The sequence below is a fragment of the Euprymna scolopes genome, chromosome 9, assembly GCF_053919585.1.
Source record: "Euprymna scolopes isolate OS-2025 chromosome 9, ASM5391958v1, whole genome shotgun sequence".
NCBI lineage: Eukaryota > Metazoa > Mollusca > Cephalopoda > Sepiida > Sepiolidae > Euprymna > Euprymna scolopes.
In genome coordinates, this window is record NC_136490.1 from 21,304,164 (window position 1) to 21,310,736 (window position 6,573).

A 6,573-nucleotide genomic window follows, 5' to 3' on the forward strand; every position below is an offset into this window, starting at 1 on the left:
TCAATTTTTAATCAGTTCATATGCGTATCTGTTGAAACAGTGGTAACGTCACCAACTTTGAATGCTACACTTTTAGTTTCAATTCTCGTTGATGGCACCCAAATAATTTTTTTCTTTACTTTAGAAATCACGACTCTATAATAATATATACAAAATCTGGACAAATTAAAATATCATATTTAAACGTATTTTTCGACCGAGCAAAGCTTATTTCATATATATATATATATATATATATATATATATATATATATATATATATAGTGTCGGCAAAAAGAAAGTCTGCACTTGTAATTTTTTCAAAAAACTGCAAATTTAAGCTAAATTTAATGTAATTGTTAAACAACCTATAACCTCATTTTATTCGCCTTTTATTCCTCTATAATATTACCTGTTCATATTTGACTTTTAATTGAAATATGCTAGTGTTCACGCCAATTTGAAAAAAATTAACTTCAAATTGAGGAGGAAAAAAGAAAGTCCGCAGCAACAAATTCGCTTAAAACCAGCTTAAACTATCGCCCCTTAATCAGTTTAAAATATCCACCAGCAGGCAACAAAGCATCTCTAATCGTAATTGTTGTTGTTCCAAGTTATACAACGTAACATTTAGTCCATATGCCATGACTTTCTCTTAGTGATCGTCAGGACCTCATTAATCTCCACCCTTTTGGTTTATCCAATCGAGAAATCGGCCGCAGATTGAAATGTGATGAGAAAACGGTACGAAAGACTGTGCCAAAGCACCGAAACACCGGCAGTGTTCGTGATGCCACTAAATTTGGTCGTACTAGAGTTACATCTAACTGGGAAGACAATGCTATCAATATCCGCAGCCTAAGAAACAAATTTGAAACGGCTCCCCAAATCCAACAACAGTGCAATCTTGTTACAAAGTGCTCTCTTTCTACTGTCAAGAACAGATTAAAGGAATTTAATTTGCGAGGATATGTTGCAAGACACAAGCCTGTAAAGAATAGAAAGCGCCGTCTGGACGTTGTCAGATGCAATGAAGATCATGACTCTTCATATTAGTCAAAAGTGCTTTTTAGCGACGAAAGCAAGTTCAATAGACTAGGCAGTGATGGTAGGAAGTACGTCCGTCGGAGGAAAGACGAAGAATTTAATCCTAGGTCCTCAGTTTCATCGCTGCAAGGTGGTGGAGGTTCAGTTTTGGTGTGGGGCATTATTAGTACCAATGGTCAAGGGCCTATAGTTCGCTTGCAAGGTCGAATTAATTCGACCAATTATATTAATATGTTGATTCAGTATTTTCTACCCTACTTTGATCGGAATTTGGATTATAATCCCATCTTCATGCAGGATAATACTAACATTCACACAGCTGATAATGTCAAGAGGTTCCTGGAAGAGCATGATATTCCATGTTTGGATTGGCCTGCACAATCTGCAGACCTCAATCCTATCGAAAACGTATGGCATTACATCAAGCAACAGCTACGCAATGATAAAATTTCAAATTTGGAAGAACTTTGGATAAAATTTAAATTAAATGGGATGCCCTTTCCTCAGAGTATTGCTGCAATCTAATTCATGGAATTCCCAAAAGATTGCAGGCTGTCAAATTGCAAAAGGGCTATGCTACTAAATATTAACGAGTTCATTGTGTTCCTGTTGTATTTGTGTTGCATTAATGTCCTAAATTTACATTTAAATAACACATTTTCCATGTATCGGGAAGGAAGCTCCCCCCCCCACAGTGACTTAGTTCACAATACATTGTAGTACTTGTAGTACTGTACTTTGCACGCTAGAGAATCTAGAGTTGTTATTATTATATTTTTAATTATCTCAAAGTTTAACATACGAAAGACAAGTATCATAGTTCAGTTGTGCTCTAAACAGAAACTGGACGCGTCTCTGTCTTATCAAAGAACCAACCGTTGATTTTACGAAATTATTTTGACATAATCACCTGAATTTATATTAGACGTACAAAAGTTAAGTATCATGGTTCAATTGTGCTCTAAAATAAAACATTCATTTGAAACGTGCTCCTATCTTATAAAAGAATCTACAGATGATTTTTTTAGGCTGGGCATTTCTGCTTGAGCGGCCATAAAATTTCTCAAATGCACTTGTGATGTTAGGTTGTATGAAAGTGTTAACTTTTGGTCAAAATCGATATTTCTTCTGTAATCGGAGTTTTTCGATTATCAATTTTTTATACTTATCAGACGTATTCCGATGTAAAACCTATATAAGAACACTTACAGACACATCAAGTACCTTCGTGTGAAATTTTCAGAAAATCAGCCTAGCCGTTGTCGAGTACATAGAAAGGGAACTCACACACAAGCACAGAAATACACAGAAAAGTTCCTTATATATATATATATATATATATATATATATATATATATATATATATATATATATATATATAGATCGATAGATAGATAGATAGATAGATAGATAGATAGATAGGTATGTGTGTGTTACAGAAAGACTATATTCCAAATTCCAAGATGTTTATCTTACCGTTTATTTTTTTTAACATGTTAGAAAGTTCATATCTTGACGGCAGTTGACAGAAGCTGTTTCGTGGCGCAGAAACATTCATATAATTATTATGTCAATTTTTGAATATTTTTTGCCTTGACTTACCGGAAAAATAAGAACACACTAACTTTAAAAGAACATTAAACGAGTATGAGCATAATTACATAAAACCTAAAAGATCGGAAGCGTAGTTTCAATTGTGTTTTATGATATTTACATCATCTTTGTTTTTAATGCAGAGTCATTCATGCTTTACCAACGGATAAATATAATCTGGCCATATTAACACAAAAATATCTTATATAATACTTATACTAATTTATTATTTACTAGCAGGACCCGTTAACCGGCGTTGCCCTGTGGAAGCATGACCCACCCTCGTAAAAAGTTTAAGTACGGCTGTTGTTGGTATTGCCCAACGCCCAACCTCCTCATGTTAAGTACAGCTTTTGGAATAGACACCCTCAACATCCTCATGGTAAAAATGGCTTTTGGAATGGACACCTCCAATTTCCCCCTGTTAAGAACAGTTTTTGGAATAGACACACCATTTTGTGTGTGTGTATGGGGGGGTTATTAAAATATCTGCTCCAAATTTAATCTTGATAAGCGCTGTCACGATCCCCACACGCAAATACTACGAACCAACCTGGAAATTTTGGGTGTGCAGTGTCTGTCGGGAAAAATGTAAACGTTGAATACTTTTGAATTTTTGTTACCGTGCTGAAATAATAATGTTATTATTTTGAAAGCCATTCTGAATATGTTAGAGGAGGGTGTTTTGTAAGTAGTCTGTGCCTCCACCTTCAAATTTATTAATCACATGATTACATGTTCAATAATAACGTAATTAAATTTTACCTCTATAAAATTTGTGAAGGATTTATAATATAGACATACTATAATTTTGCAATGATTTATATCTCTACGGGTTATGTGGCAAATTACAGCTCTGAACTAATTGTGGTTTCTGTTTTACAGGTGTTTGAACTGAGTCAGGTGTGAAATGGAGCCTGTTGAATGTCGAGCAGAGCAATGATCCGATTTTTGTATTTGAAAGAACGCACACCACAGGAGACTTGATGAAATGAAAGAAACTTATTGTGATAATGCCCCATCATATGACCTTGTCAAACGCTGGCATCGTGAATTCAAACATGGCCGGAAGTCTGGAAACAGCTATCAGACCTAGTCGCCCACCTTCTGCCATTGATGAGGCATCTGTCCGTCAAGTTGGGGTTGCCATTTTGGAAGATCGGCGCATAAATAGCCCAAGATGTCAAGATTAGTTCAGGGTCTGTGGAAACTATCATTCATGACCATTTGTATATGCATAAGGTATCTGCCAGATGGATTCCCAGGTTGCTCACACCATTCAAGAAGCGAGAACGCGTCGAGTGCTCGAGGATGAATTTGAAGATTTGTCAAGAAGATGAGTACACACGATGAAACCTGGGTCCATCACTATGATACAGAGACCAAAGCTCAGTCAATGCAGTGGAAGCACTTGGACTCACCACCTCCAAAGAAGGTAAGGGTGCAGCCCTCAGCTGGCAAGGTCATGCTCACAGTCTTCTGGGACCAGGACGGAGTAGTGATGATAGATTTCCCGGCAAAGGGTACCACAATTACAGGAGCCTATTATGTTTCACTTTTGAGGAAATTAAGGGAAGCTATCAAAATCAAGAGGTGGGGCAAGATCAGCAAAGGTACCTTCCTCCTGCAGGACAACGCTCTGGTCCACAACTCGCATGTCGCCAGATCAGAAACACGGGCGTGTGGGTATGAAATCCTTCCCCATCCTCCCTACTCTCCTGATCTTGCACCCTCTGACTTTCACCTCTTCCCAGCCATGAAGTTGTTTTTGAAAGGAAAGCGTTTCCCAGATGATGCAGCCTTGATTTCTGAAGCCACGTCGTGGTTGGATGATCAACCTGTGGTATTCTACAAAAACGGTCTCCAGAGCTGCATCAAACGATGGGAGAAATGCATATCTCTGGGTGGTTTCTATGTAGAGAAAGATTAATAATTGTGCCAAGTTTCGTTGCTCTACTGCTATGGGAAGTGGATCAGGGGCATTACTTTTTGCACGGATCTCGTGTATATATATATACATATATATATCATATATCATATATATATCATATATCATATATATATCATATATATATCATATATATATCATATATATATATCATATATATATCATATATATATCTCATATATATATCATATATATATCATATATATCATATATATATATATATATATATATAATATATATGTTCTCATATATATATATATAATATATATGTTCTCATGCAGAGAGTCATCCAGACATAACTCAGCGCACGCCTGGCTTTCCTAGGAACATGACGTCAAAGCCGGAGTAAACCGAGCATCGCCGAGGAAATTAAGCGTCTGACGTAACGCTGAACCAATGAAAATGTAGCACGATGGTTTTCAACATGACGCGCGTTCGCGCGAATTGAAAATTCAAAGCCGCAGACGACAATTTGAAAAGGAAGAAAAGAAGACAACTTAATAATAATAAAAAAAAGCACACAATTTCGTACTTTCACGCCAGAAAAAAAATACGCAATGAATTTTACAGCCTTAAATGAGCAGCTGAAAACACCAGCCGGAGACCTCGACTTTTGTCAAGAAAAAATATTGGCACGGACAAAAACTTGTGCATCATGTGGACACAGGTACAATCTTATTATAAGAAAAGATAAGCGATGGCTATGCCTGAAGGTGTCAGGCTACCAAATGTCGAATCATTACATCATCCAGACTGGTATCTTTTTTTGCCAAGTCTAGGATGACAATTGCCATGATAATTAAAATAATCTAAAATAATTGTTCGAGCGAGCAACACAGAAAGACCTCCAGCTCGAATGCGGAATACGATCTACGCATACACACCATTAATAAAACAACGGTCTGAGGACACAACAACAATATCCGTTTTAATATGGTAAAGAAAAACTATCCCACCCAGTTTTGTTTCAATTTTTCTAGTTTTCATGTTTTTACTTGAAAAAATAAAAGTAAAAAAGAAAACACCCCAAAGAAAACAAACAAAAAATAACACCCCAAAATACAAAAATAAATTTTTCTTAAAAAAAAACTTTACAAAAAAGTTCCTTAAAAGTATTTCTTTGACTTTGAACAACGTGTTTTAAACACCTATTTTGAGTATATATATATATATATATATATATATATATATATATATATATATATATATGTACAACTATCTTGATATAATTTATTTTAAAATATATGTACAACTATCTTGAACATAATTTATTTTAAAAAATATATATATATATATAGCAAAAAATAAATATTGTTATAACATTTTTCTTTACAGTCTTGCTCTTGCTTGTTGCTGGATCTCAACATTTTGAACCTAGAGAGAGACTTAGCTGTCGTACAAAGCTGAGACTCTGTAACATCATCTGCGCATAGATACTCCCTCAGACATTTGTCTAGTAAAATGGTCCTGTGGCTATGGAAGTCATTTTTGGGCTCATGGACTTTAAGTGTCTGAGGGAGTGGCACTCGTCTGATAAGACGTTGCAATCATCATTATATATATACATGTATGTATATATATATATATGTATGTATATGTATATATATATGTATATATACATATATATACATATATATATATATATACAGGGTGACCCTAAAAAAACAAAAAAACATAGAAAGTATATCTAGAACATATGCTGTAGAAGGGCGAACAAAAGGTCAAAGTACCTAGTGTTTCGATGTGATATTTGGAATATAATGAACTAGTTATGACCAAAGTTTCATTTCATTCGGAGAAAATACTAAGAAACAGGGCCTAATTAGAGTTGGGGCCCGTTTTTTTGGCCACCCTGTATATACACACATATATAGACATATATACATACATATATATATATACATATATACATATATATACATACATATACATACATATATACATTTGAGTATATATATATATATATATATATATATATATATATATATATATATATACTCAAAATA